The 26,668-nt window shown below is 41.6% G+C and overlaps 1 protein-coding gene across 4 annotated transcripts in view; it reads left to right on the top strand.

Moving 5' to 3' along the window:
• NCKAP5 (NCK associated protein 5) overlaps positions 1–26,668 on the top strand; it is a 964,576-nt gene that overhangs the window by 79,584 nt on the left and 858,324 nt on the right. The window contains exons 1-2 of one of the 4 annotated variants that reach the window (XM_077861465.1): positions 11,771–12,043; positions 15,043–15,086. The exons of 1 other annotated variant lie outside the window; for it this stretch is intronic. The gene's annotated coding sequence lies outside the window, so the exon portion shown is untranslated. Of the gene's footprint in view, positions 1–11,769; positions 12,044–15,042; positions 15,087–26,668 lie in introns of those variants that run through there. 2 more of the 4 variants (XM_077861474.1, XM_077861463.1) reach the window with 2 other exon arrangements.

Raw genomic sequence — 26,668 nt, 5'->3', positions numbered from 1 at the left:
TTGGATAGAACAGGAAAAGATAACAATTTAATCTCTATTTTTTTGTGTGTTGACATGTACAGAAGCCAAAAATACTTACAGCATTCTTTATCCTATATTTCTGGGAAATAAAAGAATTGTGTTCTCATGGTGGAACCATAATAGAGAGAGAAAGGCACATATGTTAAACCCACGGGGACGTTAACGTGGAGGTTTGAAATTGGGCCTGAGTATATCTCAGTTTAACATAGAGGATGTTCTTATCTAGGGAAAAAGTAAGGTCATCAAAATATTGATATAGCCAATTGATGGTGAAGGGCAGTGTTTATTGCCATGAGCGGGATGAGGGCATTCATCTTATCACTGTTTCCCTTCCATTGAGACAATTTTATTTCCTATTTCTGTTAAGAGCTGTCTGCATCTCTGCTTTCAAATCCTTTACTCTAGCCAGGTATACGCACTTATCTGTCTCCACACATGGACCTGGGCTAGTCAACCCTGAGCTGGCCTCCTGCCCTATAGAGAATAAAGACTAGGCCAGAATCTGGCCAGAGAATCGAGGTCTCTGCTGTCATGTGCTGTTGGCAAGTCCCATTTGAGCTGCCCCTCCGAGTCCTGTGTGTATTCAAGTTCCTCATTGCCTGATTTCCCACTGATTCCCCTTGCTTCAGTCTCTTTATAAACACGTAGAGTACATGCACTGCATTCACATCATACATAGTGACTGTTGGGTGGAGGCTTTTGAACTTTTAGCTCCTTGAGTTAATATCCTAGCTCTGTCCACTCACTAGCTGTGTAAGTTTAAGAAAGTTACTCAACCTGCGTATGCCTCAGTTTCCCCACTGTAAAATGGGGATAATGAAAGGACACAACGTAAGCTTAACTGAATGAAGACATTTGAAGTGCTGTGAGAGGCTTTTGGCACATCCTCGGTGCTCTGTCAGTGTTTATGGGCATTACACTTAACTGCTGGCATAATTTGACTTTTTGTATTTTCTTTAATTTTTCAAGCTGCTGCTCTGCTTTAAGTGTATTTCTTTCAGATGATCTGTTGGGTTGCTTCTGTATTAGAGCATATCCCATAGTTTCTCACCCTGATTCCGTGTTCTAGTTGTCCGAGAAAACAGATTGCATTGAAGACGTAGAAACCATGCACACTTTTCCCTTTTGTACTTAAGATTCTCAAGGTTTGAGGCAGTGACACAAGTTGGGCTCTCTAGAAGCAGAAACTGAGATAGAGCCTGTATATTGATTGGGTTAGGATATGGGTTATGGGGTAGAGGTAGACAATTAGGATACCTGCAGAAGGGAAGGGAAAAATGTGGACTGGACACATGGAGAGGGTGAACCATAATGCAGATGCCATCGAGCCTCAGCTACCCCTACAGACCAGCTGTCAAATGCATATGGCCCATGGAATGTTCTGAATCAACTCAGAATTACCTGGTCTTTACATTCTTATATGGATCAGAAACTGAATGTGGGCCACTTGGGGAAGGATAGGCCCTGAGGTAAGGCAAATCTTGAAGGAGTTGGCAGCTGGTGACCCCCTGCTGCTTGAGGAGGGATCTGGGCAACACAAGCCCGCGTCCTCCACAGCTTGAGTTCCGGACTGAAAGACAAGGCCATCTCACGAAGACACACAGCAGCATCTGTTTGAAAAGACTTCACAACTTGGACAAATGTCTTTTACTGGGATGGGTGGGGGAAGAAAAGGAGGTTGCCCAAGGGTAAAGGATGATGCTGAGGGCAGGAAGCGTGGCCAGGAAGATGGAAACACAAGACCAGAGCAGAGGTTTATGTTGCTGTAGGAAGTGGGACTCAATAGGAAAGAGAGGAAGCCATGCAGAATCTTTACATGGGAGGAGCTGATGGAAGCAAATTTGGAGTGTTAGATGATTTGTATAGAAACACAGTGTTCCTGCTTTGACTTTTTTTTTTATATAGACTTCAGGAAATTACTAAGAGAAATTGGATGAGTTTAGGGTAATCAACCCTCTCTGTTTGCCCAGACCAAACATCCTGGGTTTCCAGGGATGCTTGACTTTCATTGCTAAACTTGGGTTCTGTGTGGGTTGAACAAAGCCTTGTCCCAAGGCACCTCATGGACTAAAAATCGAAGCCATGAACAGTGAATGGGTAGAGAGTTGGGAAACCATGAGCAGATATTTTTCCATCTAGTTAGCAGTGACATTATTGATGATTCCTGCAGTGCTTCGCATGTACTTGGCAGCTAATAAATATAGATCAAAAGGAAAAGGAACATGAGGACAATGAATTAAAAGAGAATTTTTTTAGAACAAACTGCTGAGGATAGGGAAAGAATGGAAAGAGTGTAAAACAGGCAATAAATTGAAGATACAATCCAGAGCTAATGCCCTGAATATTTACAGTGCCATATTGGTTAGGCCAGGCCCCAAGTCAGTATCTACAGTCCAGACAAGGACCCTTTTGTACCCATGTGCATTGCTGAACAATCCGGGGAGCCTTCTCTTTATATGTGCCCTCACCTCAGTGATTCTGGAATATCCTTTCCTCCCTTTCTCCCTTCCTTCCCTCTCACTAGAAGTGTAGTATGTGTTTCAAAGTTAATAAGAAGCCCACTTCCACCCAAAACTGACATCCCACATACCCAGCACTCCCCTCTCCCAGAGTGAATGAATCTCTCTGGGGGACTGGACATAATTTAGTGCTGGTATGGAAGTTTGGTGTGGGGGCCAGGGAGTGGGCCCCCTATTTTGGGGAGTGCTTTTCTAAGGCTTGCTTAATACAAATCCAAGGCCAAAAAGTCTTGGTGGAAATTAATCTTGTCTCTACATTGAAATGAGAGCAAGAACTGCTTTTTTTTTATGTCCAAAATATGGAATGTGTTATAAGAAAGGCCCTGAAGAGCTGATATGTTTCACTAATGGTGACCTTTGGAGTTTCTAACCTCACGTTAAACACAGTTCACACTCAGTCAACAATACCATTAAGGAGCTCGGCTCCCTACTAATGACTAAATTCTTTGTATCCAAGAGGTTGGTGCATCATGCTCAATTCACTGCACATTATTGTCAGGTTACCTTAACTTTCCTATGTCTATAATAAAATCTCTCACCACCTCTCACCCTTAGACTAATGGTCCCTACACTTTCAGTTTATTTTCCTCAAAACAGGGGTAAAAATATTTTTCTATGTATTTTTGTATTATGCCTCCCAGTCAGCAGACACCCGCAAAATAGTCTATGAGTATTTGTAGCTGTTTGGATTCCAAAATATGCACAGAGCCTGGAATACAGGAGGTATCTAATGAGGGTTTGTTTTGTAAACTGTGAAGTTCCATATAATGTTTGGTGAGCGACTCAGTCAATGAATTAGCAAATTCAATGATAAATTAAAAAGATAATGATTTAAGAGATGTATTGGTATAGTCCTCAAGGTCACATGACATTTGTTTGACAAAAATACATTATTTTCTCTGGATTCCCCATAAGTTTTTCACCACTGTTAAGTGATACTGATTGCATCTGGGAGGAGCAGGCAGGTCTGATAAGCCGCATCTGCCATGTGGATTGGAAGAGGGGTAGCTGAAGAGGGAGAAGAGAGAAGGAAAAGAAAAGAAACAGCCAAGTTTCCTCATCTGAGGCACTGATGCCTTGCCTCCCTGCTTCCCTGGCATCCATTCAAGTCTGTGACTGGCTTTCCATGTTGGATCAAATCTACCTGCTTGCCCTTACTTCGTTGGCCCCATGCCTAGCACCATGCTAACTATGAAGTTTAAGAATATGGTCTCTGAATCAGGATGACAGCAATGTGATTGGAGGTGAGGGGCCTACCAAAAGCAAATGTGAACGCATAAGTCCTTGCTGTGTATAATTAAGTGCTAAGCTATAGCAACGGAAGGTCTGGATTAAAAGAGCTCAGAGAGCAGGGGTCAAGGAGGGGTAGAGTGGACAGGGAAAGAAGAGTGTAGTTTAGTTCAGTTTGTCCAGCCGTGCCTATAAGTATGTGTCCCTCCTCCGGTCTTTCTGGCAGGTGGGAGTAGGAGATGGCTGGCAGGATGGGCTGTCCGACGTCATGGATACCACTCTAAAACCATTTTATGTAACCAAATTCAATGCAGGATTTTATTTCAAAAGTATCCTATTGCTAGATTAACATTCTAAAGGTTCCTTATTATAGTAACTATACTACTCTTCCTATATAAACAAGGGCTTTATTGTTTTTATATTTATTCAGAAGGTACATATGGGCCGTATCATAAGTGTTTCTAGCCTAACAGTAGCCTCTTGTGAACTTGACTGATAGGACTCACAGAACTGTGATCAGTCAAAACAATAAATGATAACTAATAAAAAGAATGAGTATTTTTCTCTATTATTAGAAAGGCTATTATTTAAAATAATCTCCCCGCCAGTAGATTTTTAGGTTTAACAATAGATTATTGCAGCTGAAAAAGGCTTTAATCTGTCTTCAAACAATTCCCCTGGATTTATTTAAGGTATAAAGCTTAAGACAACAGTGACAATAGAGCTGAGGGGCTCTATTATCTGCACAGTTAGGTCTTGCAGGCTCACTCATTCCTCAGGGGAATTATGGACGCTCCTAGTACTCTGTGGACAAAGGACAAAGGACCATGTCTTGACACCAGAGTGAGCTTTGCCTGGGAATGTGAGGAAACAACAGGGGCTTCCTCTCCAAAGAGATGCTCTAACCGTGCATTATCCCTGCTTGCATGGTGACCACTTGCTCTCTCTGTTGGTCTAGGGCAAGAGGGCAAGGCTTGCCCTGGAATGAAAAAGCTCATCTGGGGCAAAGCATCCTTTTGAGCCTTGGCCCACATTTCCACAGGTGTTCTTTACATCTGAGTGAGCAGCTCTCCCTCTGTCTCACCCTCCATTTCCAGGGCTGTTTGGTTGGAGGTAGGCCTTCTAAAGGACCCGTGAGGAATACTTGCCACAAAAATAAGGGGTTTCTGGAGCCTAAAATATCAGGCCATCAGAGAAAAGAACTCATATTGTGTGTGTGTGTGTGTGTGTGTGTGTGTGCATGCTTACAAAAGTGAGGAGAAGAAAAGGCACACCCCTCTTCCAGCCCATCCCTCACCAGGCCCCTGCCCTGTCTCCCCTCCAGCATCCCAGCTTTTGTCTTTTTAGCTTAAGAAGATTTGTCAGCATAAAAGAAGGAATGCGGGGGGGGGGGGGGGGGGGTGGGCTGGGGGCTCTGGAGTTGGCCCAGGGCTCCCTGGCCATTTGGGCAAAAGCAGGCAGAGGTTCTAAAGCCCGTGAGTCCAGCATCTGGGGACCCAGTCCTGCTTCCTCCCTTGGGCCCCCTATCCTGTTAGCAACCTTTCCTCTTTGCATCCCAGGGCAGGTGTCTGGGGCCAGTATGAGGAGGGGGGAGGGGACCATTCAGTGTTTTAGGAACCCTGAGAAGCCACTGTCCTGCCATCCAGGGCAGGCTTTATTAAAGGCACCAATCGCATAATAATCCAGGTTTCACACATCTCGGAGAGTAAGAGCCTGTCTCACCCTCTTCCTTCCCTTACTTCCATCAGTGATTTTAATGGCCTCTCTGTATCTGGTGAAAACTGAACTCCGGGTCTTTTTATTTAGACAATCCCCACAGGCTTTCTCAGTTAGTGGACAGCCGTGTCCCTTGAGGCCTCCTTCAGGCTCTGGTTTCAGGAGGACTCCATTCTCAGGTTAAAAGGAATGCAACTTGCATCTTGTAGTTTAATGAATTTGCATAAATCTCTGAGGTAGCATTGTTGGACTCGGCGTGCAAACTGGACTTGAATGCTGTACATCAGACTGGTGCAAGACCCGAGTCAGGGGGGGAATATGGCTCCCCTCCCCCTCCCCCTTTCCCACCTCCTCCTGCCCAGCCCTTTTTATTTGGGGCAAGCAAAGTAGTTAAAAATGTCAAACTCACAGTATGCACTGTCAACAACACAATGAGGAGGCTGAAATAAAATCCTCCAACGTCATGGTGATACTTTATCCTTACATGGGGCCTTTCATCAAGAGTCTTCTCATGCCTGAGGAACATTAACCCCCGCTCTTCCTCTAGGGCTGGACCTGGAGCCTGAGCTGGGTGGGAAAGCAAATGTATGGCGGGAATAGCACCCCATTTCCAGGACAGATTTTCATGGTAGGTCAAATTTTACATCTTTCCCCTTCACCTCCTTCCTCAACAGATGTTTGCTGTATCAGCCCCACTCCAGAGATCCCTGGTGCCCCAATAATGTCCACAACCCAGTAAACCACATGTGAGTTGAGGGTACCAGCAAGCGACCCCCCTCCCATTCCTCCCAAGGAGGAAAAAAGCATTTGGAAGTTTGAAACTTGATATGTCATGAAATGCATCAAAGCAGTTGTTATGAGAGTAATCTGAACTTCGTTGGACTTCACACTTGATGGTTTACTCTTGTTTTTATTTGATTTATGTACGGAGACTACTGTAACATCTGCAGCGATTAAAGCCTGAAAATGTTTTTATCTGACTATGTGTTTGGAACCATTAGTGTGGCACCTGTTTTATCTCTTCCAAGTTGCATTTTGTGTACCAATTTTGTGTCAGATGTGATCCATGTAGATAACAGTTAACGGAATTTGCTTGTTGGTCACGGTGCTCTTTCCTGGGGAAAGTGGACAAAGCTACTGTGTCCTTATCAATGTCTGGTTGTAGACAAGAAGGTCTTATATTCATTTCTCTTGTTATAATCAGTGTTTCTTAAGATATGGTCTGAGGACCACCTGCATGAGAATGTTTGGGCCACTTCTCAAACATGCAGATTCTCAGGGCCCCTAAAGACTCACTCTAACAAACCAGGCTGGTTTGAACACAGAGGTGTTCCTATGTTATTCCTTCTAAATTCTCTTCTGCTTCCTATTTTTGATCATGTTAACTTTTACGGAGTGGACCGGCTGACAACAGGTTCTCTTTCACACATTGGCAGAACCATTAGCTCCGCAAGAAAAAACAGATACTGGAGCAAAGGATTATGAGTTACTGAAGGCTCTGTACAAAAGTAAGAAGGAAACACACTTAAATGCCTGCTCTTCGATATTTTTTCCTCACAATTGGATCTTGCCTGTCTCCAAGAGCATGAAGAATTTACTCCACCAGTGATGCTCTGGGCCTAAGTCCTGTGAGAATGATTCCTATCATTGGTCTTTGTACTTGCCTTTTTTTTTTTTAAATGGAGTTAGAAGTACAAGTCTTTATTCATGAGAGACATACAGAGAGAGAGGCAGAGGCAGAGACATAGGCAGGGGGAGAAGCAGGCTCCCTGTGGGGAGCCTGATGTGGGGCTTGATACCGGGACTCCGGGATGACACCCTGAGCCGAAGGCAGATGCTCAACCACTGAGCCACCCAGGCATCCCTGCACCTGCTTTGAGGCCTACACCATATCTCCTCTAAGAGCTAAGCAGAGTGACTGTGTTATGGGAAGAAGCAGAAGTCACACTACTTTGAGATTGAAGTCTGAAAGCCTATTGAGTGTCTATTGTCATGTATCACATATAGGAATCAGAATGGAGTGCTTTATTTTTTATTTATTTATTTTTAAAAAGATTTTATTTATTCATGAAAGACACGGGGGCGGGGGGCAGAGACACAGGCAGAGGGAGAAGCAGGCTCCATGCAGGGAGCCCGATGTGGGACTCAATCCCAGGTCTCCAGGATCACGCCCTGGGCCAAAGGCAGGCGCTAAACCACCAAGCCACCCAGGAATCGCCAGAATGGAGTGCTTTAATGATGGCTACATGCTTCTAATTCCAATTTGTCATTATTCATATTGGTTTATGAAACCTCTTTTTAGGATTTGTAACTCTCAGAGGGATCTAGGTCACCCCAGGACCCTGGAAGGTCAGATAGACCTGAGTTGAAATGGTGGATCTACTTCTTATTATTTGTGTGGCTGTAGTCAAAGTTATGTAAGTAACATATCTCTGTGGGTCTCAGTTTCCTTAGTTGTAAAAGGGGAGTGATAATAATAGTACATAACTCACTGGGTTATTTTAAAGGCAAATTAGATTATGCATTTAATAAGGCAAATAGTACACATAAACGCTTAATAAATGGCAGTAGTTATATTTGCTTCTGGGGATAAGAGACAGAGAGAGGGGAAATCAGATACTGCAGATACAAAAACTGTACCTGTGATGATAGTCTTGGTAGGTCCCCCAATAATACACGACCATCACCAGCAGGCACCTCTAAGGGACCTCTTGGCTGTGTTTCACAGCTTGCAGATCTGATTACCATCTCAGACTATGGGGATTTTCCAGAAAACACTCAACCATGAAGAATACAGTACAAGACTTTTGAAAATGGAGCAGATAAATGGACATTCGTATGCCTCCTATAACACCACCTGGCAGTCCTCCATGAGTTAGGGCAGGTCTCGTAGGAGAGAGGGGATTGCCTGAATGAAGCTGAAAGGGGAGGTGAGCTAAGCATCGTAACAGGTGAGGTAATTTGGGCAGCAGCGTTAATGATCACCTGGTAGAGGTGGGAAAAACAGTCCCCCCCCCAACATCTTACCCTTATTTAATTTTATACTAAGTTGTAAGTCAAGTTAAATATTTGCCTTTAACTTTCCCTTAAGAAAGTGTGATCTTATCATACCCAAGGGGCTCCTAATGTGCATTTAAATAGAATCTGGCCTCAGTTTCCTGTAATGTGTGCATCATAGCAAAATAAAAACATGTGGGAAATATGGCCTGTGCTTTCCTTTCCTTGAAATTATTACAGACATAAGATACCTTCTCACTAGGAAGTTAGACAAGACTCCAGAATGTTTTCTCTAGAGGAACGGAAATAGTGCTTTGAAAAAACCTCTTACCTTGTTGGAAATTTTCAGTTGTTCTTGCTTTTGGACTTTTTCCCCCTAAAGAAAAATATCGTGTCTAATACATGGCTTATGCCTATGGGTTTCCATTATAGAGGTCTTACAGGCCGTGTGGGGAGGAGACAGATCTGGGCATTGTGCCATCACCCCAGACTCCTGAATTTCAAAGCCTGGAGTCCTTAACAGAGCTCTGAAGACTCTTTATGGATTAGACTTTTCTAACCTTCCTCTGGAGAGTTTCTTAATGTTAGACCAGCCATGACAAGGAGCTGGGCAAACCTGTGCCCTTACAAGCTTTCTGACTTTTCCTCCTGTGCTTGCTAGCAATCAGCAAACAGAACCAGAGCGGTTCATACTTGTCTTACCTGAAAATTCCATTTGTCAAACAGCAATTGCACAACAGAAAGGTCAGCACTTTATGTTCTGAACACTTGACTTTAATCACTGTTTAAGGTGGACAAAGTCTAAGAGGTTTTCAAACCATTTCTCCAACGTAATGGAAAGGGGGATTGATCATCTGATCAGGAATGAAAATCCAGTGTCTGGTACTGGATCTTCTTTATCCCATCCCATCCCCTTGTACTGCTGTATCCTCCTAGAAACTCCAAAAAGATATGTTCAATCGATTTATCTTTAGTGAGCACCTACTATATGCTAGACATTTGCTAAAAAAAATAGCTAGTCTCTTCTCATGATTTATTTGGAAAATCATATAGTCATTCATATGCTATGATCTATACTGCAATTTGCTTTATTCATTCAACAAGCAACTACTTTCCATATCAGTATATGCACAGTTACCTCAGGCTTTTCACCCCTTCTAGGTTTTCTGTACTCTGCATGTACCATAATTTCTATAACTTAACTTTTCTCATACTGATGGATATTGAAGTTATCTCTGCTTTCTTTATTGGTTTACAAATAATTCTGCAAAGAACATTTCTGGGCTTACATCCTTAAACTCTTTTGTGAACTTATTGATGGGATCACTCTGGAAAAGTGGAATAGCTGGCTCTAAGGATTTGTATCTAGAAAACCTTAAGGTATTTCTAATTTGCTTTCCATAAATATTGTGTTGGTTTAAACCCATAGGAGATATGCACTGTCTTTACATAATTCCTATATGAAAGTGGAGTATTTGGGGGCCTATCAAACTAATAATCTACCACTGCTCTTTGAGAAAATAATTTTTGGATATGCAGTGAGCATCCACTGTGGGCAAGCCGAGAGATGTGAGGTCATTGTTTTCTAAGGGCCAGGAGAGTGTTTAATCTAAATATACACCCCATGCCATGGAATCCGCCAACCTTATCCCTGCCTCCTTTCTTAGTGCCCTCCCCCCATTTCTGTTTAAGATTGACTATGGCAGGCGATTTGGTGTAAACAAATAACACAACACAATGGTTGCCCTCAAAGACCTGTCAAACTGGGTTGGGGAGACAGAACACAGATGGCTACAAAACAAGCTAAAAATACAAGTCAGTATATAAAAAGCTGCAAATAAATATAAATAGTCAGCATCATTATAGCAGTTCAGAGGAAGGAAGGAGAACAGTAGTCTACAGCGTTGAGCTTCATGAGAGAGACTTGGTGGAGGACTTGTGGATTTCCCTAGGTGGGGGTGGGGTGGGTGGGGAGAGAACTATAAAAAACCTTCAGAAGCAGTTGACAGAAGGAGAGATTCCAGGAGAGAGTGGAAAACAGGCAGGAAAGTGCCCATTTTTGTCTTGCTGGTTGGAAGTGGGCTGAGGCTTATAGTACTGCGTTGAAAATATTATAGATACTTGGCAAAGATTATTATTATTTTTTTGGCACAATTGGGATGGTGCAAGTAGTTCATTAAAATGTTGAGAATCTGGTGAAATAAGGTGAAGGGGATTAAGAGTACACTTGATGAACGCTGAGTAAGATATGAAAGTGTTGAAGCAATTTGTTGTACAGCTGAAACTAATATAACACTGTATGTTAACTACATTGGAATTAAAATAAAATTAAAAAAAAATTTTTTGAGAATCTAAAGAAAGCCTCCAGCACTCTCCTTAGAAAAAAATCCACCTAGGGCAGCCCAGGTGTCTCAGCGGTTTAGCACTGTCTTCAGCCCAGGGCCTGATCCTGCAGTCCCGGGTTTGAGTCCCACGTCAGGGTCCCTGCATGGAGCCTGCTTCTCCCTCTGCCTGTGTCTCTGCCTCTCTCTCTCTCTCTCTCTCTGTGTGTCTCTCATGCATAAATAAATAAAATCTTAAAAAAAAAATCCACCTATTTGCACATATACACAAAATTTTGCCTGTGTTTCACGGAACACTTTCTTCTACTCCAAGATGAAAAACTTGAGCCACTCACACCCCCGCAACGGGGTGTGAGTGGCTCAGTGTTTGAGCATCTCCCTTTGGCTCAGGTCATGATTCTGGGGTCTTGGGATCAAGTCCTGCATAGGGCTCCCGACAGAGACCCTTCTTCTCCCTCTCTCTCCGTCTCTCATGAATAAATAAATAAAAATCTTAAAAAAAAAAATCAAAAGAGTTGCACCCTAAGACAATCCACTTAGGAAAGACATTAGGCAGGCTTGTAGATCACAGGAAAGTTGTTAGGCCACAGAAGACATAATTAATATTCACTTTTGAGAATCCTCAAACTCTAACGGAGACTGGAAACAGGTGGGTAAACTGCTCCAGGAGGCCGGGCTGGCATTGCAAACTTTTCCCTCCACGTCTTCAGTTTATGCAGCGTCAGTTCTGTGTCTTTTTTTCCGGAGAAAGGCTCTGACCTGAGAAAAACCAGGTTCTTGAAAATTTGAATCAATGGGATTATTTACGCATGTATAACTGGAATCCGCTCCGAGATGCTGATTTTGCTGCAGAAAAGATACTCTTGCTCCCCACCCCCTCCTTTCTTTTTGACAGTCAGTTAATAAAGACTCAACAATAAGCAGCTGCCAGTGATGTCATTTGGGACTTTGTCCACGGAGCTTGTATTTACAAGCTCGGAGCAACCACGGAGCTGAAGCCCAGGGAGCAAGTCTCCGCAAACTTGCTCCGAATTTGCTGCAGGACTTTGCGGCTGCTTTGGATGTTCAGGAAAACCCAGCGTGTTCTCTTAGCACAGCCTTTTAATGCTTCAAAAATAAACAGAGGATAAACTCGGGAGGAAATTTTTAGCTGGAGAGAGCCGTGCCTGTGTCTGTCCCCAGGACTCTGATATGTGTTGACTGAAGACCTAACTACAAGTAAGGCTTTTTTAATTTAAATTTTAATTTTTTTACTTTACACTCTTGTAACAATTTTTCTTATTTATACAGCTTGTTTTCCTTTTAAAGTGAGATGGTGATGTTTAGGTGTTTCTACAGGCTCTCTGGGCTGCCACAACAAGTATGCGTCTGTTCCTTGTAATTATAGTGCGTTGAATTGCGGGTGGTAGGTGCAGAGGACTCCTCGTCTGGGAACAGGCACCGGGTGTAGATAACACAGAATTTCTAGTCCTCTTTTGCCTCTGCTGGGAGGTTGGAATTTTTTTTTTTTTTTCAGATGAAAAGCAACCAACCATACAAAAAACTATTAGGTTGACCTAGGAATTTTAATAGAAAACTATAGACTAATTTTTAATTGCTGTGCTGGAAGGGGAAACGCATTTTTTGGGTTTTGTCTCTGATCCTTTCTGTGGTTTATAGATTTCTAATATGCTCATGTTGTTTACAGTGTCTTTCTTGTTCCCTCCTGCCTACACCCTTTCCCCAAACACACACACATACACACCCAGGCTCATTCATTCTTGGGGAATTTGAAAGTATAGAAAAATGTTTTGAAATTGAAACTGTTCCGATCTGGATATTTTCCCACTGAGTTTCTGGAGAAATGTTCACTGTTCTGACTTGTCTTCTGAGTGAGGAACTTGAATTAGTGTACTACTGAAAAAGTCAAATTTTGACACTCCGGTTTGGATTCAAGATCCATACTTCTCTCTGACTTTCCCTCTGACTCTTTAAAACTGCCCAGATATTCTTGGGGGAATCGGAAGAGTGGGCTGCTCGTGCCTCCAGCCTGGATGTAGGCCCCCTCTTTATTACAGTAGCACGGGGCCACCTGGAAGTTCTGCTTTAGGGACGTGTGCGTTTGGCTGTCTGCTGTGTGCTTTGGGCTGCTGGGTTTGCTCTTCAGCGCCTTGCAGTCACTGGCAAATCACAGCTGATTCCTGCCATCTAGAACTGACAGCCCTGCTGCATGGATTGGCAAGAAGTGGCTCTTAGCCTGTTAGCTCCTGTACGCGAACTCTGTGACTCACTCCTGGAGACTCAGCTTTTTCAATTCAGCTGCTCTGTCACTAGCCCAGAAGAGCAGGACAGCCTTCACTACTTTCTGTCTGGTTTCAGAGCATTCTGAGAAGCCAGTGCCAGAACGGTCCTAAATATTCCACCCTTTTCCGTGGATTTCTAGGGTGGGCGACCTCCTGCTTGTTTGTCAGCCCCTGATTTTTTTCCATCAAAGCGCACCCTGCTTGGGTATGGCTCATGTTTTGAAAGTCAGTGCTTTTGGTGACCTTTCATTTAAAATAAGGGATCTGCTACTAAAACAGCTATCACACTACTAGAGCTCATCCTTTTGCAGAAGAAAACCTGAGGCACAAGGAAAGGAAATGATTTGCCCAGAATCACCTGGAAAGATGGTGGCAGAGCTACAACTAGAAACTCAGTTTCTTGTACTCATCCTGGCTTGCCTTCCACATTTCGATTCCTAAAGATTATAGAAGACTTTGGACCCATGTGTGGTTGCTGGGTCTTATTATAGGAACAGGGCTGTGTGAAGGTGTAGATAAAGTGGTCTGGCCCTGCTCTTGTTTTGTCTTTGGCCTTAAGTATGCTTTTAAATGTCTCTGTTCCTCATTCTTTTTGCTAGGGAGCCAAAGAGATCTCTGATTATTTTGCAGTTGATGGCCAAAAGGCGAAGGGGGGGGATTCTCACAGTTGAAAGTAATGAAGGCATTTGGTGTCATGTACAGGTCACAAGATGTCAGGTGGGTCCCAGCCCTGACATTCTGTGCTTCTGCTTTACTTTCAAGTCTTAGACTTTTTAAAAATTATTTTTTATTGACCACATTTTGCTTTTCTTCCTCCTCTTTGGAGCCCCCCTTGCCGGTAGAACGTTCTCTTCACTTTCTCACTGATTCCTCCTCCCTCTTCCTTCTCTCGCTGTGGCCTGGATCTCACATCCCAACAGTCAGTTTGATCTCACTCACACCCTGCATTGCTTTTCTCTCTGGAGCCTCCCTTGCTTCTGACACCCCTGCCTATCAGATCCTTCCGTGAACTCTTGGAGTTGTAGTGATGATTTCCTTCTTTGGTCCTTCATGATATCTTGCGTTACCTTTTGCTGTGAGATCTGGGGCCCTTTGCCAGATAAATCTCTCTTTCCACTGAAAACAAGAGCTATGTTTTAATACTTCCTATATCATAGCATCAGAGTCTTGTTCAATTTATTTTTATTTTTTTAAAAAGATTTTATTTATTTATTCATGAGAGACGGCGGGGGTGGGGGGGGAGACACAGGCAGAGGGAGAAGTAGGCTCCATGAAGGGAGCCCAATGTGGGACTCGATTTCAGGACTCCAGGATCATGCCCTGGGCCAAAGGCAAATGCTCAACCACTGAGCCACTCAGGTGTCCCTCATTCAATTTATAATAAATAAATGAATATGTGAATATGTTAAACTTAAGTATCCCTTTTCCTTCATCAAACACCCAGGCCTCTGCACTTGGTTGACAAAATTAATACATAACTGTGCTGAGTGGCTTTACATTCTTCAAGGCAAGACTCCCGAGCATGCAAACAGGGCTTTTCCTGAAGTGATATCTGCCAACCTACTCTGGCTCACTCTTCTCCATTCCTCTGCACATACATCCATATTTCTCCTGGAGCTTCCTGGCCTGACAGCTCATCTGAACCTTCCACTGAAGGTCCAGGGGCAGCACTGCATAGTGATGGAGGACTTGGTATCTGGAACTGGACTGCCCAGGCTCACATGCTGCTTCTACCACATTCTGGCTTTACGATCTTGGTTAATTCACTGAACTTTTCCATTTGAATTTCATATCTTTAAGATGTGGCTAATAAGAGTGACTACTTCATGAAGACATGGGGGTGGGTTAAATAAATTAATATAGTGAAAACAGCACAATGCCAGGCACATATTAAGTACTAATGAGTATTAGCTATTGTCATTATTTACCTTGCAGATGCTCATGTCCCACTCCAGACTTCATGAATCAGCATCTCCAAGGTAGGGTTCAGATCCAGACATTGTTAAAAAGTTCCTCAGATGATTTGCATGGAAATAACTGGCTTAGCTACCCACACTGCTTTCTGTTACCTGAACATGCTGGGCTTGTATGTTCTTTCACACCCCTACACCTTTATGGGGTTTTGCCCCGGGCACTTCTCCATCCACCCAATTTATTCTCCAGGGCCTTGCCAATTTGTAATCCCATGCATAGCTCAGCACCTGGCACAGAGTGAGTTTCTAATAAATAATGAATAAAAGTGTATGAATGCATGCTTAATGGGAACTGTAAGAGAAGATTTAACTGTTTTCTTCCCCCTAATCACTATTGAGTCATTACAGGATACCAGGCACATTTCTAAGCTCTTTGCACATGCTGTCTCATTATGACCACTATACACATTTTCCAAGCAAGGGTACTGAGTTTTAGAAAGATGAGGTAATGGGTGAAAGTCACATGAGCAGTAAGAGACAAGATCAGGATTTGAACCCCAAGCCCACAGTCTTAACTTTTCATTGCACTGTTTTATGGATATGAAAAGTTTTTTTTTTTTTTTCCTCATGAGCTTTGCTAATTGGGTAACTTTGATTTTTCTTGTCTTCTGGATTGATTGTATTGGAAGATTCACAACAAATCAACAAATCAGATGAACACTTCTGGTGTCAACTGGTGATTCACATTTTCTAGTTTTTCAGAAATGTCTAAAGCACAAGCCCAGTCTTTTGGTATTAGTTTTTCTTTTAATCTCAGATATGAATCCTCTTGCAGGCTAGCCCAAGATTGTGTTCTTGATATGGGTGTTGGTAGACTGAATTCAGCTTGGTCAAGAGTGTAATCCAGGTGATTCAAGTTAAAAAAGAAAATGGAAGTGATGGTTGGCCAATTGGTTGGTACCTAAGAAGTTTACCAATTGAAGTGGTAGTATTTTGTGATTGTGGATGTAAATAGCCGGAATGGTTGAACACTGGCCAACTCCTAGACTAGAACCAGCTAAACATCAGGTCTCTTATAGCCTTGTTTTTCTCTAACTCTCTAATTCTACAAAGTTTAATGCCTTTGGAACTTAGGATTCCCAGTTGTGTTTTCTTACAGATGAAATAATAAATCTCTCAGATGCATAGAACATTACCCACAACATTTACTATGCCCCAATACATACTTGTCTAATGGAGTGTGTCGTGTTGGTTTGGAAGCCTCAATTACACAAGGTACTTCCCAGTGGTTACATAAATTAATCTTGGTATTTTCAGGGCAAGAAATCAGATCTCTCTTTCTTAGAAATAAACTTTCTGGATTAGTGATTCCTTTGATAGAATTTGGATAGACTATAGGAAACCAATGGACTGAGTTCAAGAGGAAAGTTGCAAACCCAACATTGTAGAATATAAACTCAGTCAATAATATGGCAGATACATATCATGGTGTTGAAAGAAAAGCTATTAGTTCTGAAATGTGGGAACAAATGTTCTTCTGTCAAGATGCATGTCTGATAAACTGCTCTATGAAGGGTACTTGCTTCATTGGGCAAATTAAACCTGATTCAGGTCAGCCCAAAAGGTATGTCTCAAATGGTTCCATTGTCAGTGGTAATGTGTTATTAGAAAAGTTTTAAAAATCAGCGGCATCTGGGTGGCTCAGTCAGTTAAGCATCTGCCTTTGACTCAGGTCATGATCTCAAGCTTGGAGTCAAATCCTGCGTCAGGCCCCTTGCTCAGTGGGGAGCCTGCTTCTCCTCCCTCTGCTACTCCTCCTGCTTGTTCGTGCTCTCTCTCTCTGTCAAATAAATGAATAAAATCTTTAAAAGATATTTTTTTTAAAAATCAAAGCAATACATGATTATCTTAAAAAGCCAAATAATACTAAAATATTTATGTAAATATGTAATTGCATATAGCATATATAAATATGTACATATATAGTGCTATGTTTATGTTTACATTGCATGTGTATATAAAGATCTATATATCTTGCAGTCCCCCAGCCTTCTTCCCCTCTCCATTCCTGTTCCTCAGAGAATTTTTCTACTAAAAGTAGCTGTTTTTTATGTAATGTTTCTAAATAATGCTTTGCATCTATTTATAATAGAAAATTGAAAAAAAATTGATTTACATCCTCTTACTATAGACAGTATATATTTTTTGTATCTCCCACATCTCTCTTCTCCAGTGGAATTCTATCACAATTGTAGATTAACTGTGTCTTTAGTGCTCATTTTTAGTGTTCATTGTTGAGTCAAATAATTTATTATAACATTTCTTTTCTGTTAAAAATATTTTTTATAAGGTTCTTGATTGCCTCATTTAAATTATTTATTTAATTTTCTGGAATCTATAATTAAATTTTTCCATTTGTCCCACCAGCCCCTTGACAAATGCGTCAAAGGTGACCTACTTTTAAAACATTCTTCTTATGTACATAGTTAAGTTCTGAGGTCATCCTATACGAATTTTTTTTTTTTTTGGTCAGTTATCAAGCAAAGGAACTTAGTTATCAGTGGTGCCTTATCAGAAGCAATTGAAAGAGTCTGCATCCAACATTTTTAAAAAATTCTACTATAGTCAACTACTCACACTTGAGTAAATGGAAATGATCTGGTTGATTGTAGTTGGTAAATAACATTCATAATTTGGTTTTACGGCTCCACAAATATTCAGTAATTTTAATGTGATAAATATCCTTTGTTTCTGTGCACTATTAACATCTGGAATAGCTTCATCAGAAGAAAGCAAATGATACCTCATGTAAGTTATGAATAGTCAATGAATGGTCCATTCGAAATGACCTTTATATCTTTCCTATTTTCTTCTCACTCATCCTTTCAGCCCAGATTTGTGTAATCCGTAATGTGTGACACTATCATTGGGAGTAGTTAAAATACTTTAAACTGTTTGAAAGAGCCTGTGTTTTTGGAGATTGCCAGTAGAGGGCCTTATTAAACTGAAAAAAACATGTCACATACCAGTTGCAACAGTTACCTCGTTGAAGGCATTTATTTATTTATTTATTTATTTTGAACACCTGATCAAGAGCAGTAAAATTACCAAAGTCATTTTTTTCAAGTGCATTGTAATTCTTTCTATCTGGAGAAATAAGTCTTAACATTTCATTTTAATTGTTTTCTTAGGGGGAAATTGTAGAATTCAGATAGATTATTAATAGCCCATCAATCAAACCAGGACTCTGGATGCCAAAGCATACAATCTATACATGACATTTCTTTTGGAGTTGGAGCACTGGTCTCTGAGCCTTCCGGGATCTAGTATCAGATGTTGAATATGGGAGAAACAAATGATGATTCTCTTATCCTAGGAATTATTTATACTTGCTTCCTACATTTGAGTGAGCCCCATTTCTCAACAAAAATGGGTTTTCTGTTTTCTGCACATGGACCAGAATTTTCTCACTCTGTGATAAGCCCTTGATTTATACACAGGGAAGGAGAATCAAGAGAATATGTGAGAGCGGGAGAGCCTCGTTACGTTCCCTATCACTTTTATTTTCCATGGAGGGAAGCATAGCTGTAGGGAAATGAGCTGACTTTTCTAAAGTCATTCAGTGGATTAGGGCAGGGCTCTTCCCTTCATACTCACTGGCTGTTTTCAGCTCCTCCCACCAACTGAAATCTTTCTCAGAAAGCTCCTTTCTCCCTACCATCCACGTTGGGGCAGCTCCTGCTCCACCAAATGGCCCCACAGGAAGTCTTTTCTTACTTGTTATACACTCTGATAGCCTCAGGTACTTGTTTCCATAGCATTTGTCACTAGTGTAATTAAATGTATGATCAACATTCGATTAAGAACACCTTCCCGTCTAAGCTATAAGTTCCATGAAGGCAAAGTCTTATCTACCCTGTTTAATATTGTAAACTTAGCACCCAGAACACTGGCTGGCAAATGGTAGGTACCCAACAAATTTGGGGGGAATGGATGGATATAAACAAGTTTTCTGATTTTGATTTAATGCTTTGGCCTCTCCATTTTTATACTTATGAACACATTCCTTTTTATACTCCATCTAGGACATTCAGATCTCATGACATTCAAATGCCTGTGGACTCAAGGCACAAAGGCATGGCATTATTTATTTTTTTTTACCTAATTTAATTTTTTTTTAATTTTAATCATTTTTAAAAGATTTTTATTTGAAAGAGTAAGAGAGAGAGAGAGGGAGAACAAGCAGGAGAGAGGGGCAGAGAGGGAGGGAGAGAGAGAAGCAGATACCCCACTGACCAGGGGAGCTTGATGCTAGGATAGATCACAGGATCTGGAGATCGTGACCTGAGCCAAAGGCAGACACTTAACCTACTGAGCCACCCAGGTGCCCCCTTTTAACCTAACTTTCAATGATGAGTGCCTGTTTATTTCTAGTCATGTAAATTTCAGTATTCATGGCATTTATCAGATGGGAGCTCTAAAGTCATGAGAATAAATGAAGAAGAGAAGAGACAAGGATTTCTCTTCTCTTATTGATGAGGACAGTGATTAGAAAGAGGATAATGTCTTAAACTGAGTAATGTACCCTTTTATGTTTCCCAGGTTGGGCTGGAGATGCTCTGATACCTTTTTCCTGAAAGACTGCATCACATATTAGGAAGATCAGGACCTTTGGAGTCAGTTAACAGAGTAACAGAAACAAATAGACACAGCTCAGGCCTATGTGGCATTTACCCTTGGGTATTCCTGGACTTCAGTTTCTGTTTTGATCTTTATTGATGTGGGGTGTGTTATTTAACTTCACTGAACACAGTTTCCTTGTCCATAAAATGTAGTAATAGCAATAATATATTCACCTAATATTTATGAACTACTTTCAATATGTCAGGTCCTGTTGTACTTTCTACTAATGCTGTCTCATCTAATCCTCGAGATAGCCCTCTGAGATAGTATTCCTCTGACTCCTATTTTCTAAATGAGAAAACCAACGTACTGAGAGGTCAGTTTGTTCCAGATTGCCCAGTAAGACTTTGACCTGGATATTTTGATTCTATTACAGCCTTATAGGATCATTGTGAGGATTAAATGAGATGAGGTACCTAGAGTGCCAGCAAAAAAATAGACTCACAGTACATAGTGACCAATATCACCATTATTGGCTTCTCATTGTTGATGACATTACGGGCCCTTGTAAGTAGGTGATTGCTAGAAGGAGATGGGAGGGCTGATGACAACACTATGCATCCAGGTCATAGCGACTTGTTGTGTAATCCCAACACCAAATGTCAAGAGCCTCACCTGCCCAGCATTTTGTCACATACCAGTATTTGCAGCTCCAAACAACTACCAAGAAGACTGTCCACTCCCAAACCCCTCCTGGCCATGAATGCATTTATTATGTTCTCACCATATGGACATATTTTTCTTTTTTTTTTTCAATTTTTTTTTTATTTATGATAGAGAGAGAGAGAGAGAGAGAGGCAGAGACATAGGCAGAGGGAGAAGCAGGCTCCATGCACTGGGAGCCCGATGTGGGATTCGATCCGGGTCTCCAGGATCGCGCCCTGGGCCAAAGGCAGGCGCTAAACCTCTGCGCCACCCAGGGATCCCTGGACATATTTTTCATTGCGCAACACATTGCATCTGTTTACGTGATGCCCCAGCTTTATTAGCTCTGAGTTTTGTTTAGCAAAAGTGCCAGATCCTGTGGTCTTTTGTACGTGTAAAACTGCTTATTTGAAGTATAGTGGAACAAGGTTATGGAGTAGGATGGGGATATAAGGAGTGTCTAGCTCCTTTTGATGAGGCCTTTCTTAGATACACTTTTTTTTGCATTCCTGGGAACCAACTTCCCTAGCTCTTCCTGCCCCCATCTCCTCCCCATCTCTGTCACCCTTACCCCACCTTACTTCTCCATCCCTATTTCTCTCAATCTTACCCCTCTCTCCATCTCTCCTTCTATTTTCTTTTTTTTCTTTTCTTTTTTTCTTTTTTATTTTTTTTTGCCATTCTCCTTCATCTTCATTTCTCTCTCCTTCTCATGCTCCCCAGAAAGGAGAGCCGAGGGGAAGTGAAGATGGTGGGAGTTTCTTAGCAGACTGGAAGATAAAGAAGGGAGTCAGTTCAGTCTTCCCACTTCTTCATAAACTTCAAAACCCCTAGGGCCTCTTTATAATACCGATCCTATTAAAGAACACATCCAAAATCCAAGCCCAAGAGACAAACCAAAGAGGCAGCAGCATGGTGCCGTGGAATGTAACTTGGAAGGAGAATTGAACAACCCTGCCTTTAAACCACCATAAGCCAGCTGTAGGATCATGTGGCCCCACCTGCAAAGTGAAGGCAGAGATCAGATAGTCTCAAGCCCATATCTGGACCTGTGATCCCGTTATTCCTTAACACACAATGACCACAGTCTTACTCACCATATAGACAATTATCCAAAGCACTGAGGAGCAGAGCCCCTCCCCCCAGGACAGTGGGCACAGGTCTGGGCTGCGTGCGTGGGGGCTCTTGCAGTGTTTGTGATCCCCAGAAGTCCCATTCTCCCAAAGTGCTGAAGTGATTCGTCACTGCACAATGCTGTGTGTCCTCACAACAGATGTTAAAGGATCACCCTTGAAAGGGTGTTTCCCCCAAAGCATTTAATTATAACCTCCACAGAAGATTAACAGATGTTATAATTGTCTTTACTCTTTGATTAAATAGTTTCTGCATGAGTGGCTTTCTTAGATTTTCCTTCTCTGTTTTGTGTGATCCTTATAAAGAGCAGACATGTGTCTTCAATTTTTTAGAGAGAGTCCTTCAACGGGCTTGGGAAGAGTTTTCCCAGATTCATAATTTCATACTTTCCTATTTATATCTACCTATCTATTTCTATTTAGAAAACCTGGGACAGGGTGGGCTGTACTTGTATAAACTGAATCATTGGTTACAAAGGCAGCTGGTGATAGTGAATATGAATATGGTCAAGAAGCTGGCCTCTCTCTTTATCGTTTGTCCATGGAGGTTACTGATGCCCGTAAATATTCTCTGGGAAGAACTGCAAAGTGGAAGAGAAAAATTCAGCAAACCTTGTGCATGCCAGGTGCCAAGTGTGCAAATGAGTGTGTGAGCAGAGAGAAAAACAGCATTCATGATATGAAATTCTGTAGATTTTTTACAGTATTTGCTCTGGAAAGATAAGTTATCAGTCAGGAGCCTTATCAACATCGAAAGCATTATTTTCATGCCATGGTGTAGGACTCTGAATTCTTTCTTTCCATTAGAGATGTGGTTTGTGTGCTCTTACTTATTTATCTTACCTTCTATTTAGCCCATCAGGAAGGACAATGCCACTAACTAACCTCACATGAATAAGAATGGTTCTTTCTCATCTTCTCATTGTCCATATTAGTATTTCTTCCTTGAGAAAAGAATATTATATGAAAGGGGTGCAGACATTAGGTCAATTTATGGTGATGAAAACAAAAGGAACGGACGTAAGGAATACTGAATCAGTGCTGCGGAGGGGTCAGCTTGCTAACAATCTCCACCTCTCCATATGGAAACATCTGAAAAGGGCTCATAAATCAGGGCAAAGGTCAGTCCTTAGATCAACTTGAAGGAAAAGAGAAAAATAGAATTTGGCTTCACTGGATGAATTAGTATTAAGACTTAAAAAAGGGAAGAAAATACTTGGATTGTTTAATCAAATAGGTCCCATGTAAATTTCATCTCTTTTATCTGCAATTGCTAAGGACGAGGAGGGAGGAAGAGTATTTTTTAAGTATGCAATGGACACTGAATGTATGTGCTACTAGGGAATCAAAAGGGAAAGTACCTCTCTTTATGGGGTTCACAACATGTTGGAGGAGGAGGTAGTCTCACATGGGACATTTAAAGAACACTACAAACCAATCAATGTGATTAAATGCCAAAGGAGTGAGCAGATCTTTGCCAAATTCAGAGGTTTTATAAGTAGATGACTAGGATCTCGAATATTCTAAAACGCGTATCTCTAATAGCTAAGGAAATTTTATTTATTCAGGTCATTTGGAGGAGGTAGAGGATTTTTAAACTTTTTTTAAGGTATAATATACATGTAGTAAATGCACCTAAGTATACAGCTTGCCAAATGGTTACAACCTGAATACACCTGTATTACCAGCTGTCAGACCAAGAAACAGTAGCATCTCAGAAGCCTTCCTCAAGTTCCCTTTCAGTTACATCCGTAAGGTAATCTGCATGCTGACTTCTGGTAGCATAGATGAATTTTGGCTGTTCTTAAACTTTATATGAATGGAATCACATATTATATATGATATTCCATCATAACAAATTGTATGGTGTAATTCATCCACATTACATATCACATTTCAGGCTCATTGCTGTATAATATTATATTGCATGACTATATTTATATCATAATATGTCTTTTCTGCTGTTGGTGGGCATTTGGATAGTTTCCAGTTTGGGATCATTACCAGGGGTGCTGCTGTGAATATTCTAGGGCATGTCCATTGGTGAACAAATACACACACACACTACTTTCACTACTACTTAAGGATATAAATTAAAGAGAAGCAATTGTAACCTAATATTAAGTAGGACTTTTTGATCATTTGAAAATCCATAGAAGGAATCTGGGACCTTATGAATTGTTCCTCGTCCCTGGAAGTGCTCAGACAATGATGGGACTGTCATCATTGAGGCAGACTGAGGTGGAGGATTCCAAGGCCTCTTCCATCTACAGGCTTTGTAAATCTAAACTAGTAAGCTCTATGGAAACTGAAAGAGGAAAGGGGTTGGTGTGTCCCAAATAGTCAGACTGTGGAAGACAAGACACAAGTAAACAGGAGTGATTTGGTGATGCCGTGCATAAGGGCAGAGGCCACTGGAGGAAGGCAGGCAGCTATGTGGGCCTGAGCAGGAAGTGGTGGAATTGAGTACGGTCATAAAAAGAGATAATATATTCATGGATGGAAGAAAGTGAAGAAGTTTGCATGCCACGGCAGGTGTATTTTAAAATGTATCTGTACAGTCAATGTGGGGCTCGAACCTACAACCTGAATCATGTGCTCTTCTGACTGAGCCAGCCAATCACTCCCTCTGCACATAGTTTAGAGTGTGAGTACCATGTTGGTGGACACGGTTTACTCTACTGAATGCTTAGAACAAATAATGAGCACCAGAAAGCAAAGTAGAGGCTTTAACCAACCCTGTCAGAGATCAAATGATGCCTATAAGATGTCCTGAGGAATAGCTGTTCCATAGGGAAGTGGCCTGATAAATCCTACTGAGGGTGACAAGAATGAGGCAACATTTCTGTGGGACCCATTGGTTGCTACGTGGTGCTTAAACTTGGATTCCTGCCCCTTCCACACGTTTGATTCATCTGATTTCTAACTTGAGTTTGTTTGCACTTCAGTGTTCTCATTTCCCCTGGAATAGCTCACCGTGTCTCTTCATGATTAATCTCTCTTATGGGTACCCCAGTCACCAGCCCATGGACCTGCTATTGACCAAGCACCCCAATGAACTCTGTTCCTATCATTGCTGATTCCCCTACATTATGGGGACAAGGTGGTGGCAAAAACATCTCCCACTTGACAAAGAATTATTTTGGATCAAATTTCAACCATGTCTTATTTTTTCTACTTTCACACCATATCATTTCATGATTTCTATGTAAAGGAATATACATGATATTTTTATCATGTGTAAGTCCGTACTGGAAACTGATCAGAGAGTACTAGGAAATGTGATCATGTCTCCTTTTTACTTCAGCTACCAGGAAGCTCAGAGCCAAATTTACATATTTACACATGCTCTGTTGACTCCTATATCTTGCATATTTGCAGTTTTCTTCGTCTCATCTTTGTACTTTATCATAGACAGAACTCTATGACGGACCTCAACATGCCAGCCCCCCTGTTACACATGAACCTGGAGCATAATCCCCTCCCTCTTGAGGGTGGGCAGAGCCTGAGAATATGATGGATGTCACCCCAGTGATTATGTTACATTACATGGCAAAGGTGGAGGGATTTTTGCAAATGTAGTTAGGGTCCCAACAGTTGACTTTGAGTTATAGGAAGAGAGATTTTCTCGGGTGGGCCTGACCAAATCTGGCAAATCCCTTCAAGAGAGCCTCAAGGTCAGAGAACTGAAGTCTCAGAGATTCTCTTGTTGATCTTGAAAAAGCAAGTCATGACGAGTTCTGAAGATGTAGGGGGTAAGATGGTCTGCCAACGGCCACATGAACTCAGAAGAAGACTCCAAGTCTCAGATGAGAGCTCAGACCTGCTGACACCTTGATTTCAGCCTTATGAGACGAGAGCAGAGGTCCCAGCTAAGCTTGTTCTTAGATTCCTGACCCATGGAAGCTGTGCCATAATAAATGTATATTATTTCAAGCCATTCATTTCACAATAATTTGTTACACAGCAAGAGAGAACTAATACATACATTTCACTCATCTCTATTTCAACTTTATCTTTTATTTATTGTGTGTGTGATCTCTTTAATTTCTCTGTGATTTGATTATAGTTGAATGGGTCAAGGATTAAATTAAATATGTCCCAGGGCCCCTCACAGCTACTTCACAATGACTAGGGACCGTGGTCTTCTCCATGGCATTAGGGTCCCTCTTACTTCTGTGATTTGGCTTGTGCATCTATCTCTGCCTTGAATGCCCTCTGTCCTCAGCTCCACCTGTCTAACCTCCATCCAAAATTAGAGGCTCAGCTTGGGTATCCCATCCTCCATAATTCTTGCAGTCTGGTTTTTTGGAGGATCCCTCCCCCATATTTCTAAATCCCTACAGCTATGGCTTCAAGTCTCAGAGCTCACAGCACCCTAATCACTTTAGGGAGATTTTAAGACCAGAGATTCCCAGAATTCCCTCTCTCTGCCTGTTCTAGGAATTTGGGTTCATTATGAAATTTTTGAAAACCTTCCTAGTGATATCATTGGGCAGCTAGGTGTGGGAATGGTTGCCCTCTTCTTATACAACAGAGTCTTGGGACTCTGTACATAGTGTGGCATGTAATTTACTGCCTGTGTTTAAAACTATAAAACTTTAAGCCAAATTTATATATTACTTCTAGCCTGGACAGCATGTTTTTTATTTCTTTATTTAATCTTAACCCTCGTTTTATTGTTTTCCTGCTTGTATTTTCCCTTTGGCTTTACATCCCCAATTATTTATTTTATCATTTTTTGTGTGTATATTTTTGTAGGTAATTGCAAATCCTCAGCGGAAAGGAAGCCAGAAATAAATAAATGAATAAGCAGAAAACCAATGTACTCTTCCTTAATACTTTAGTGTACAGGAATCGAGTTTCCCTGGCAACAGCAAAATGTCCTAAACCATGTACTCTGACTTATACTTTCCTCATGCCTTCATCATAGCTTGTACATTGTGAGTATATAGGGACAGCATTCAGAAAACTCAAGGATGGGGATCCCTGGGTGGCTCAGTGGTTTAGCACTGCCTTTGGCCCAGGGAGTGATCCTGGAGTCCCAGGATCGAGTTCCGCATCAGGCTCCCTGCATGGAGCCTGCTTCTCCCTCTGCCTGTGTCTCTGTCTCTGTCTCTGTCTCTCTCTCTCTCTCATGAATAAATAAATAAAATCTTAAAAAAAAAAACTCAAGGATGATGATGA

Source organism: Canis aureus, chromosome 20 (assembly GCF_053574225.1).
Source record: "Canis aureus isolate CA01 chromosome 20, VMU_Caureus_v.1.0, whole genome shotgun sequence".
NCBI classification, from domain to species: Eukaryota; Metazoa; Chordata; class Mammalia; order Carnivora; family Canidae; genus Canis; species Canis aureus.
The sequence above is the reverse complement of the archived record's forward strand: the minus strand, read 5'-3'. Positions and strand labels throughout refer to the sequence as shown.